This window comes from Phoxinus phoxinus (genome assembly GCF_949152265.1).
Source record: "Phoxinus phoxinus genome assembly, chromosome: 2".
Taxonomy (NCBI): domain Eukaryota; kingdom Metazoa; phylum Chordata; class Actinopteri; order Cypriniformes; family Leuciscidae; genus Phoxinus; species Phoxinus phoxinus.
In genome coordinates, this window is record NC_136877.1 from 14,592,445 (window position 1) to 14,605,289 (window position 12,845).

A 12,845-nucleotide genomic window follows, 5' to 3' on the forward strand; every position below is an offset into this window, starting at 1 on the left:
TCATATAATCACAAGACTGTTAAAGAAATTAAATGTAGGCCTAATACATTTAATAAATAATGAAAACATTTCAACACAACACATTGCAATAGAAAAATATTAGGCTACATCAATGAGGCTTTGCAAGAGCAAAGTCTTATCAGCGGACCGACGATAGCGCAGTGGACAACGCAACAGCACGAGCTTCACGGAGCTTCAAGCGATGCGAGATTGAATCTCACTAGCCTTGGCTGACAGCGTTCAATGTTTTACCATTCTTGATGCTTAGATAGGTAACTGTTTATTGAAGTGTTTAGTTTAATTATCAATGGCACATTACAACATAAGCTACATTCCAGTCGAGCCGCTGCACAGACGACAAAACTGATGAAGGAAGATTGTCAGCCGATCGCGTCAGAAAATGAAAATGACGAAGCTATCTTTAATCTGCTAAATTATTGTTTTGTGAATCATCCACAAAATTGAGATGACTGACATTGATACCCGCCATAGCAAAGGAAGAAATTTTTAAAAACAGATCCTGGACATTTCAAGGTTTAAATAAATTAAGATCATGCGTTTTTCTTTGCTTCTCTCTCGCGCTGGATCTCTTTTCTTTTAGTTTATTTAGTCTCCCTGCACTGCACACGCCGGGTCTCTCTCGAAATTAAACAAGATTTCAGGGTAAAACCCCATTATACAGCTGATAATGTAGTAATGTAGTGTGTCATCCATACAAATCACGAAAAAAAAAACTGTAACAAATGATTGAGTCTTGCTTCAAACAGAATGCCTGGTTGAATTCACCGTAGGCTACAATAAAACGAGGTGGATCGCGAATAAATAGCTCTGCATCTGCTGCTCACTTGCATTCGTTTAGTTGGCAAGAACGCGTTTCGTCGATAGTTCATGTTTAGATAATGCCAGACAAACACACAGCTCAAACGAGTTAAAATTCTACAAAACCAGTTGAAACAAATGGATTGAACACTTCAACTGAAAGTGTGTGTGAAATCTCTTTGAATACAATACATAAAACTACAATATTTATAATTTAAGGGCCTACATTTGGACACATCGAGAGATTTATCTTTAAAAGTATTTTGCCTTTGCCTGGTCATCAGGCTACTCTCCATATGAAAGACGGAACATTTAACACCTCCTGAACCCCCAACCCCCCACAGGCTATCCGAGTTTGAGATTGACTATTACAACAAAGAGAAGTCGGAATTCACACTTAATTCTAGACATAGCATTAGGCTAGTAAAGTGTTGATAATGAAATAATTTAATTATTTAGGCTATGTAGGCTAATATTTCTGTCATAAAAGTTTATTAATAAACATTTAATTATTTCAATAATTGAAGAAATAAAACGCTACCTCGGTTTGGGCCAGCTTTTTCCAAGCAAACCTAAATACAAACGCATGTTCATTTGTTCAAACGCATGTTCATTTGTTCAAACGCATGTTCATTTGTTGTCATAAATACAATGTTCAACTCAATGTTAAATTCCACGGGGATTTTTGGATCCTTACAACCAGGGTGCGCGATTTGTGAATTATTATTATTTATTTATATATAAATCTCGAACCACAGTGCTTCGTGCTGCTGCTAAACTAAATAACATTTATATAATAATTATGAACTTAAATGAAACAATATCGCAACATTTCGACAAATAAATGATCTGATCTGTTTTTACAATTGAATTTAGGGCGATTTAGCCTAGACTACATTTAATTATAGCGAGATTTTCACCCTTGTCCGTTCATCATTGGGAAGCGCTCACATAATAGCTAGTTTGAGTAGATCCTCTGCACCTCTCGGTTTCATACGGATCACCTAATCAGATAACATTTATTAAATATTTAGACATTTAAAGGCTTTAGACATAGCCGATTTCTTATCGTGACTGAGCGGAGGAAAGTGGCTTTCGGTTCATTTTTGTGACGCGCATTTCCCGGAGACAGAGACGACAGATACACTTTTGAATAAAAGTTTGAATATGAATAAAAGTTTACAGTATTGAACAATGTAGGCTACTCTACTCTGATCTGTATGACTAAAAAACTACGGAGTAGCCTATTAGAGCCTAAGTTATTTTAGCTGTTATGAGAAAAATAAATCCAAATGAACGCGCCGCCGCGTCTGCCGAACACTACTTCAACATGCCAGAATAAAACCCGACTTTAGAACAATGGATAGCGCCACTCGACGTGGTGTGCCAAAATACTTAATTATAAACTTCAAAATTTCATTCAAAATAATCTCAAAACGCTTTGTGACATTTTAAAAACCGTGCATGCATTAAGGCCACTGGAACCCTGAACATAACTGAAACTGGTTCTGATTTTATTGTTTGTCGTTTAAACGTGCCTGTTGCATATATTTACATTATATATTTTAAATGGTCTATTGGTGAAGTAATTTATAGCATTGATTACTGTGGAGGGAGGGGGGATTAAAATAATTCAGCAGAAGCAGGGTTTAGACCAGAAGGAAATCCCCGTCCCCCCTGGCAAATCGCACCTTGCTTAAAACCATGTTTTACAAACTCTTTATAGGAACCAAAAAAAAAAAAGGCTATCCTGTATAAAAAAATGTTTTGTTTGTTTGATTGTCTGCATTAATAATAGGCTATGACATGCATTAATAGGCTAATATAAAATGTACAATAGTCTATGTTTGTTCAGGATTCGAACCCGTGTCATCCAAATGATCGATACGTAAGTTCTACCACTCGGCCATGAATTTACTCACTGAGAAATGACCGGTTTCTCCAATCTTGTCCAGAGAAGCGCTCATCGTTCGTCTCATTCCTCAATAGAGTAGTAAACAAATAATCAGCTTCATTGCACCTAATTTATTATTGTTTGTTATTTTTGTTATTATTATTATTTTATCACGCTGCTCCCAACGGGCAATAGGCTTATGTCGCACACCGACGTCTAGGCGCAGGCTACAATATGAAATAAAGGCTATATTGTTCTCGTCTCTATTTTTAAATTATGATTCTATTTTTCTGTCCTAAACAATGTTCTATAGTAGCCTATTTCATCTGTTAATTGACATTAACCCCGCTTACATTTCAAAATACGGCAATAGCTGCTGTTTTGCACAATGTCCCTCTGCGCCACCTGGCGGTCATTTCGCGAATGACTTTGAAATGCAACTGGATTATTTTTACCGCGGTAGTTTCGCCGCGGTGCCTGGCGTGGCGGTAATAGGCATTCTGGTTGAGTACCATCTGTACCTAAATATTATGAAATCACAATTATTTTAAATAATGTTACATTATGATTAGAATCAAATTACATCAAGGTCGGACCCTGTTTAGAAAATTGACAAAATTCATCCTCAAAATCAGAAACAACGCAAAACACACATAAACGTGTGTGTGTGTGGGGGGTGGGGGGTGAATGGGTGTCCCTTATTTTGTCACACTGAAGGTGGCAACCCTAGATGTCGAGCACACACAGATTTGTGTTTCTTATGTACAGAAATTGATCATCAAATGGGATTTTAAAAACATTCAAATGTATAGTCTCACATCAAAAGAATCCAGCATTAAATTATAATTATTATGATTCCTGTCAGAAAGCCTGTCCTAGGAACTAATGTTTGTTTATTGTTTCCTGCACGTTCCGTTATTAGCGACCCACACTGATAGAAGATGACAGTAAATCATTGGCTGCATTCCAAACCGCATACTCAATGAGTAGGTACTTAATTTCAATAAGTACTTACTTAACGAGCGCTAAAAGAGTAGGTACTTTATAGCCAAATCTCGTTAAGTATGAATGCGAACCGGACATCTGCCATGTTGACGTTATCATGTGACCTACGACGCGTTATCACAAGTGCAACAACTTAAAAGATTTGAACGACACGTTTAATTCATCTATCTGTAAATATCTTGATATTGATTAAACTTGCTCATTTTATGGTCTTTTTAAAGAAACTGCTGCCCATTTATTTTGAGAATACATTTAGGGTTGATTTAAGTTCTTATATTTAACCCTACTTATGTGACCCACCGTTTTATCCTTAACGATATTATTTATTTTTATTACGAAATCCCAAAATTGTCATCTCTTGAATATGTTGTTAATTTCTTTATTTTATATCCAAACATTTTCATCCACAAGCAAAAGTGGCTTACCGTGACAAATACTGACCGATACTTAATTATATTACTTTTTACTGAAAAAAAATCAATAAAACAAACAAAATGTAATGTATGTCATATGACATAGCTATGCATGAATACACTCTAGATGTGTATATTGTGAACATATCTACATTTTCATTCAAACAATTAATTAAATAATGATATCTGATTTACTGACAACAATGATAAATATTAATAAAGGAGTAAATGAATGAATGAAAGTCACCATCACACAATAAACAAATGCAAGTCAACACATGAAACAAAGCTTTATTCAAACTACAATCATGTATATAGGCTACAGGCACTGAACCACATCTACTGCCATCTCAACACAGCGGTTCCCATTCTGCGGCTTTATTCTGATGAATCAGCGGACCGCCAGAGGTGAGCCGTGCCGGAGTGCCGGAGGTTGTTGCGTGATGTGTTGTGCTTCACAATCTGAGGCAATAAGGGCCGGTGGAGTGATGGAGGGTCTCGTCCATGGCACGATCTCCAGGATTCAGCTCTGTGCTCCTCATCCTCAGTGCTCACACCAGTCTGCTGACATTTCAGATCCTACAAAAATGCACAAACATAACACAAAAGCAGTAGTTTTAACAGCACAATGTCATTTGATTTCAGTATTATTTAGAAGACAAGAACGCTTTTTTCCACAAATGCCGCCATCATCTTTCCTTGCAGGTCCTGCTCCACCACAACAGCTGTGCAGCAAATGCACAGAAATCAAGAATCAGAAAGGTGCTGTAATAGCTCTGTTTGAAATTACAATAATTAAAATAAACTACAACTTAATATTTAAATTATTATTAATTTATGTAGTATACTCACTCAAAGCCTTTGATGACAGCTTCAGCTTCATGAGCCTCTCTCCACCGGATAAACCCACATCTGTTCTTCTGTCCCTGTAACATCCAGACAAGACTCCCATAACCTCTGTGATTTATGAGCTCAACACTACATTTACATGTTGAGGTTGTTTTAACTTTTTATCCAACATAAATGTTCCTCAATTTATCAACAGTACTAATGGACAAATAAAATAGATAACTTATGTTTAGTTACTTTATAGATATGTTCTACATAATAGCACACATATCACTCAGATGTATATTTCATGTTGTGATGTGCTCTTCTGCAATACTTATAAAAGATGTTCCTGTCAGATGTAAATAGACGTTTAAAATAAGCGTCTTTAAGATGTTTATGGTTTATGTAAATCCACGTTAGAGACGTAACTTACGTGTCCTTACTGGAGCTCCTGTCAGCTAGAGCTAATGTTATACATAATAAAACGTGTTTTTACAGCCAAATCACAATCATACTATACTGTCTAACTCCTTTACACCTTCAACAGTTAAAACGTTTACTCTATAGTAGTTTAACACATGCAATTTTAACACAAGGAACCGTGTTTACTCACATTTGAAACCCCGCGCGTCGCTGATCTCCGTGATGTTTGATAATGACGTATCCTCTCGCGTGGCCTCCTGGGATAGAAGAGTATCCACCGGTTGAGCACTCAAAAATCTGGCTGGAAGCAGTAAGCCATCCGGGAACTTCTCGCCTACTCTTTTATGAATACTGATGTTTCGAACGTACTGCTTCCTTCACGTACTGTTTTCGCCTACTATATAGTAGGAAAGTAGGCATATTGGAACGCACTTAAGTCCGAATCTCGCGATAATTAGTACGTCACCCAAGTAATTCTCGTCTACTCTTTTGGATTCATACATACTTTTTCGCTCGCCTACTCTTTTTCCCATACTAAATAGTAGGGAAGTATGCGGTTTGGAATGCAGCCAGAGTTTATGCTTTTGGGTTTGTTCTGTGTAAATGCGTTCATACAATACATGTGCAATACAAGTGCATATGTATTAGTGCTGGGCCAAGATTAATCGCATCCAAAATAAAAGTTTGTGTTTACATAATATATGTGTGTACTGTGTATAATTATTTTGTATATAAATATATATATATATATACACACACATATGCATGTATATATTAAGACATATTTGCATATACACTGTATATATATATATTTATATATAAAAATACATATATATTATTTTATTTTGAATGCGATTAATCTCGAATAATCTTTGCCCAGCACTAATATATATATATACACCTTATTACTATGTGTTGTGCATGTCATTGGTAATTCCCTATGTTTATATTGCTTGGATTTTACAGTTTATTTTGGCCGCAATCTGCCGAACTAATCTGATAAATCATCACCAGACAAGATAGTGTTTTGCTCCAGTACAGAGCGAGTGTTTGTTTACAGTTGTGTACTACTGTATTTTCGTTAACTTCTCAGCTCCACACACACAGGAACCCAGTCCAACCCCTCCCACTCCCAAGCACCTTCTCTCCTACTTCTCTTCACTAACCAAGGAAGAAGTATCTAAACTTCTCCTCTCCAGTCACCCTACCACCTGCCCTCTAGATCCCATCCCCTCACACCTTCTACAAGCCATCTCTCCCACACTTCTACCAGCACTCACACACATCATCAACTCATCCCTCCACACTGGCACTTTTCCTACAGCATTCAAGCAGGCTCGGGTAACTCCACTGCTTAAGAAACCCACATTAAACACATGACTCTTAGAGAATTACAGACCTGTCTCTCTCCTACCATTCATTGCGAAAACACTTGAACGAGTTGCCTTCAACCAAGTAACATCCTTCCTCTCTCTGACCAACCAACTAGACGTAAACCAATCTGGCTTCAAGAAAGGGCATTCAACCGAGACTACATTGCTGTCAGTCACAGAAGCCCTATGGATCGCAAAAGCTGCCTCCAAATCATCAGTTCTCATTTTCCTGGATCTGTCTGCTGCCTTCGACACTGTGAATCATCAGATCCTCCTGTCCACCCTCTCATCACTGGGTATCACAGGAACTCCTGTCACAAGGTGACGGGTCAACGGAACTATCATCCGGGGAAATGTTTCCGGGTGGGAGCGTTTATAGTGTGACACCGGACCGGTCCCCCAATGTTTTGGGTCCGAGCGGAGCCACTAAATGAAGAGACGAGCGTCAGCTGTGCGAGAGGAGGAAAATTAACAGTGATTGGGACACACATCCACATTGAGGATTATAAGAAGGGCATTCTGGCGTGAAGAGGGTGTGATATGGAGCGGTAAAGATTAACGCGGCGAAAAGGCGGAACTTTATTCTCGGCGTCCTGGGAGACTGGATGAAAGGATCTATGAAGTGAAAGTGACGAGGATTGGAGAGTGGCTGAGCATCCACATTGTGTATACGGTACATACTATTTGCAGCGTTGGATATTCAGACCTATTAGTGTGAGAGGACATCAGCTGGGATCGCGAGTGGGGGCCTTACTCACTGTGAGTTTGTTGTGGACTGCAGTGCTTAGTGTGAAGTGAACACGTGTGACTCTTTGAAGTGATTTCCTGCATGCACAAGTGTGGGTGTATAATTCTGCTTCCACCCGTTGGCCCAGTGGGCAGAGCCGTGAGAAGATCCCTTACCATTGTCTGTTATATCATCTGCTGTCTGTTCTGAGGAGAAGCCACTGCGTGAAAGCCTCTCATCACAGCCTGTTCCATTGTCTGTCGCTGTCTATTCTGGGGAGGAGTTGCTGTGAGTAGGTCTTACTGCCATTCTCTGCTCTATTACCTGTCGTCTGCTCCGCAGAGAAGCCGCTGCGTGAAAGCCTCTTATCACAGCCTGTTCCATTGTCCGCCGCTGTCTATTCTGGAGAGAAGTTGCTGTGAGTAGATCTTACTGCCATTCTCTGTTCTATTATCTGCTGTCTGCTCCGCAGAGAAGCTGCTGTGCGAAAGCCTCTCATCACAGCCTGTTCCATTGCCCGCCGCTGTCTATTCTGGAGAGAAGTTGTTCTGCTGCATGGAAGTCTATACATCTACCTGCTGCCTGCTTCGAAGATAAGCCATTGCACGAGGGTTCCTTACCACAGTTGTTCCACTGTCTGCCGCCGTCTATTCTGGAGGGAAGTTGCTTCGCTGCATGGAAGTCTAGACAATTACCTGCTGCCTGTTTCGGAGATAAGCCACTGCATGAGAGTTCCTTACCACAGTTGTTCTACTGTCCGCCGCTGTCTATCCTGGAGATAAGCCACTACCCAAGAGTTCCTCACCACAGTTGTTCCATTGTCTGCCGCTGTCGGCTCTGAAGAGGAGCCACTGGGCGAAGATCCATCTGAAGACGCACCGTCGTGTGCTCGACCCTTATCGTTGTCTGCATTCGTCGCCCAAAACGGCTACTCACTGGTTCCGCCGAAGAGGAACGAACGAGTCGACCTTCTGCTGGACAGAGGAGAGCGGAGTTGGAACTCTTCTACTACGTGTTTTAACAAATAGGATTTTAATTCAATAAATTGACTTTTATTACTCATCCTGTTGTCCGTCTGTGGTGTCGCTGGGTAACTCCTCGAGGTGGTACATATCAAAGGGGCTCGTCTCGGCCCGTGACACTCCTCTCCACTGGTTTGAGTCCTATCTCACAGGTAGGTCCTTCAGGGTCGCATGGAGTGGCGAGGTATCCAAAGCACATCAACTGACTACAGGTGTTCCTCAGGGTTCAGTTCTTGGACCGCTCCTCTTCTCCATTTACACCACATCACTGGGACCCATCATACAGGCACATGGCTTCTCTTACCATTGCTATGCTGATGACACCCAGCTCTACCTCTCATTTCAACCTGATGATCCCACAGTAGCTGCACGTATCTCAAGCTGCCTGGCGGACATCTCGGCATGGATGAAGGAACATCACCTGGAGCTCAACCTGGCAAAGACTGAGCTTCTCGTCCTCCCTGCCAATTCGTCTCTACAGCACGACTTCACTATCCAGCTAGATTCAACTTTAATCACCCCATCAAGGTCGGTCAGAAATCTTGGAGTAACATTTGATGAGCATCTGACCTTCACAGACCACATCACAAAGACAGCTCGATCATGCAGGTTTGCACTGCACAACATCAGGAAGATCAGGCCCTTCCTAACTGAGCATGCAACACAACTTCTCGCCCAGGCCTTGGTTATCTCTAGGCTTGATTACTGCAATGCTCTTCTGGCCGGTCTTCCATCATGTGCAATTAAACCTCTACAAATGATCCAGAATGCTGCAGCCCGTCTTGTCTTCAACGAGCCCAAAAGGGCCCACGTCACTCCTCTGTTCATCTCTCTGCACTGGCTACCACTCGCTGCTCGCATCAAGTTCAAGGCATTGACGCTTGCTTACAGATCGACCACAGGCTCAGCTCCCTCCTACTTTCACTCGCTCCTACGAGTCTACATCCCTACCAGAAGCCTGCGATCGGTCAATGAACGACGGCTCGTGGTACCATCACAGAGAGCCACAAAATCACTCTCCAGAACATTCTCATTCACGGTTCCTTGCTGGTGGAATGATCTCCTTACCCTCGTCCGGAATGCAGAATCCATGACCACATTCAAAAGACAACTGAAAACTCATCTCTTCCGTGAGCACTTGACATAAAAAAAAAAAAAAAAAAAATAAAAAAAAACACTCTCCTTGTTTTGGCTTATGCTACTCTGAGCAATGCCAGAACTTTGTATTTTGAGCACTTCTTGCGTTGTTTTTGCCTCTTCACGATGACTCGCTTGCTGTAGTCCTCAGTTGTAAGTCGCTTTGGATAAAAGGGTCTGCTAAATGACTAAATGTAAATGTAAATGTAAATGTAATATTGACATTTTAGTGGAATATATCTATTTTATTATGTTTGCTTATTTTCTGAGTGGAATTAATACAATGAGACATACATATTAGACGAATATTATTGTAAATTATTTCTCTTTATTTATTTCTGTAGACCATATATAATCACAGATGCATAACCCAGATGCATATTCAAGATTGTAAATAAATGCCTTTATTATAAAGAATCTCTTCTCCACTCCTGATTCTCTAATCGGAATCTGATCCATATTTGGCCGCCTCAACCAGCTGAACTTTCGATTATAGTGGGACTTCGCTACATTAATATGGTCCTTCGAGACAGATTGAGAGCAAGATCAAACTTATATGGATTCAGCAGAAAGTGACACATTAGAGACAATGGACAGACCTCGCCGCATGACTAATCTGCCTTCTCACCTGGATGATTATGAGGTTGGCTATTGACCCGCGGAGGACCCTCCTCCTAAAGCTTCTTCCCACTGTCCCAGTCAACCAAGAAGCAGCTAGAGGAAAATGTCTCGTAGTGGCGTAAGCTCTCATTCCAGGACAAGTAGGCGCTCTATTACCTCCACTGGCTATTATCTTCCACCAGAACTCTCTAGCGTCCAGACTGCTATGTTGGAGGAGAAGATTAAACAGAGGCAGTTAGAAAGTCTCCGCCAGCAGGTCAAAGAGGACTCAATGGCAGATGTGGAATACCAGCAGCTACAGGCACAAGCTAAAGAAGCCCAGCGTGTTCAAGAGGAAGCTCTCACAGCTAAGGAGGCCTTATCCAGGTGTAACCCAGGTAACCAAAGAGATCTTGTTGATGTAAAAAAAAAGAAGAAAAAAAATAGACTAACACTCATGAATATATATAAAACAGTTATTTTATTAACATCTGCAAAGAGAAAATAAGAAAATGCATAAACTAAAACCATGAAACTAATTTGGAAAAATTATTCAATTTAAAGGATAATTCCGGTATTTAACACCTTGAGTCTATATTGTAGTTTGTTTTGGATGAACAAGAGTGGTGGACAACATTTTTTTGACAATGGTTCCTCTCTCTCGAGTTTTTGACTATAATAGAATTGGCCATGGACCCATTTAACATTGGAGTCAATGGCCATGTCCGAAAATGTCCAAATGATTGGACCAATTCAACAAGTGGGAGTTAGCACCGCCTTAATAGGTGGAGCCAGGACAAGGATGATGCAACACTTTTTTTGCGAGATAGAGAAGCGGCTGGTTCGAGATAGAGAAGCTGCCGTTACAATCCTAAAAAGAGAAGAAAAAAAATAGAATTAGAGCGAACGAAATAACAGTTGTATCAGAGAAACAACAGAGAGACTTTTAAATAAAAGTGTGGATTGAATTTCATTTGAATTTGTATGTAAAGACGCATAATAGTTAAAGGGACACTCCACCCATTTGCATTAAGAGGTCCATTGTTAGAAAACCAGTCATACTATTGAATGGTCGTGCAACATTCTCTCATTTCCCCCTGAGACGAGAGAAATCCACTATTTACCTTTTTCACTTCCTCCTACAATGACGCAAAAATCATCATTTGACATCATTGTAGGAGGAAGTGTAAAAAGGGGGGATTTCTGTAAAGACTACAAGCACAAGTTCCCACCCTTTCAAACCCGCCCATAGGGGGTTGTACCTAATGCGCTAACAGACCTATCACAGATCAGTGCCAGTGCGTTTGATTTCACCGGGAGAAACTTTTCGAAAATATGGAGGAAAATACTGAATTTTCAGACGGATGCATTGGGGAGGATTTTTATTTTGACGAAGTTATGTTAGAAACGGATGTTCGTGGCTACCTTTATGAGCCACAGAATAGCGACGAGCAGCTGAGGTCTATGGAGGAACAGGAGGCGCCGGCGGCTTCTGCAGAGTGCAGGCGAGGCAGAAGACCTGCCTGTCGCGGACGAGAAGCCCGGACTGGCTCGAGCTGGGGCGGAGTGGTGGTGCCTGTGCGCATACGGACACAGAGATAGAGTCCGTCTGCTGCAAAGAATTTCAGCGATGCCAATTTCTCCTGGACAAAATCTCTGAATCAGACGAGAACACAGACGTTTGTGTTGTGAACCATCATAGTTCCGCACCGCATCTGTTCTGACTGAACATCCCTGTACCATGCAATAATTCACCATTTCGAAATAAATACAGACGAGGAGTAATTCACTAATGAGTTCGCCAACTAGCTTTAATGTTTGTGTGAAATTAATTTCAAGCTCTGGTGGTTAGCTAGCTTTGTAGACGGAAGAGTGATTTATCTGATAGGCGGATACCTCATATGCGCCGTTCTAGATTAGTGGGAGTGGCTTGCGGAGTTTTGCAATGTGGTGCATTGTGGGAGTTGTTGTCTTTCATACAAACGCGCCCTAAAGTTACTTTCTGTCTTTTCTCGGTCAAGAAGGCACCAAATTCGAAAATTATTTTATATTTCGACTACATATATGACCCACTTTTTTAATACACATTAATGTCTCCACGGGTGGAATGACCCTTTAATGTTCTGTTATATAATGGGAATAATATTGCATGAATGTGTTTAAATGTTAAAAGTTACTTCAAGCAGTTAACAGAAGTTAATTTAATGGTTTTCGTCGTGTATTCGAGTTATGAGTTGATGGGCGCTCATGACGCACATGTGATATTGGTAGCATCACTGCTAATTTATTGTTCATCTGTCATAATGGCGAATATATCGGATGTGTGTCTACCTCTGAGTGCACCCGGAACCGCTTCTCCCCTCTTCGCGAGACGGAACGCGACGACGCTGTGATCATCGGCAGTTCCATGGTCCGGCATGTCCGCGCTACCTCAGGTAAAGGTATGGTGCGCACTCACTGCTTTCCTGGTGCTCGTGTTCTCGATGTCGCTGCGCAGGTCCCCGAGATCCTGAACGGTGACGAGCGCGTCGGAGCTGTCGTGCTGCACGCGGGGGTGAACGACATCAGGCTGCGGCAGACGGAGGTTCTGAAGAGGGACTA

General features: G+C 41.1%; 1 long non-coding RNA gene across 1 annotated transcript; it reads right to left on the reverse strand.

Moving 5' to 3' along the window:
• Positions 1 to 4,451: 4,451 nt before the first annotated feature.
• Positions 4,452 to 5,847, reverse strand: LOC306984119. The gene is made up of 3 exons (XR_013794491.1): positions 5,576 to 5,847; positions 4,984 to 5,057; positions 4,452 to 4,856 (listed from the first exon to the last, which is right to left on the reverse strand). It is a non-coding gene; the product is annotated as an uncharacterized lncRNA (long non-coding RNA).
• Positions 5,848 to 12,845: the final 6,998 nt, after the last annotated feature.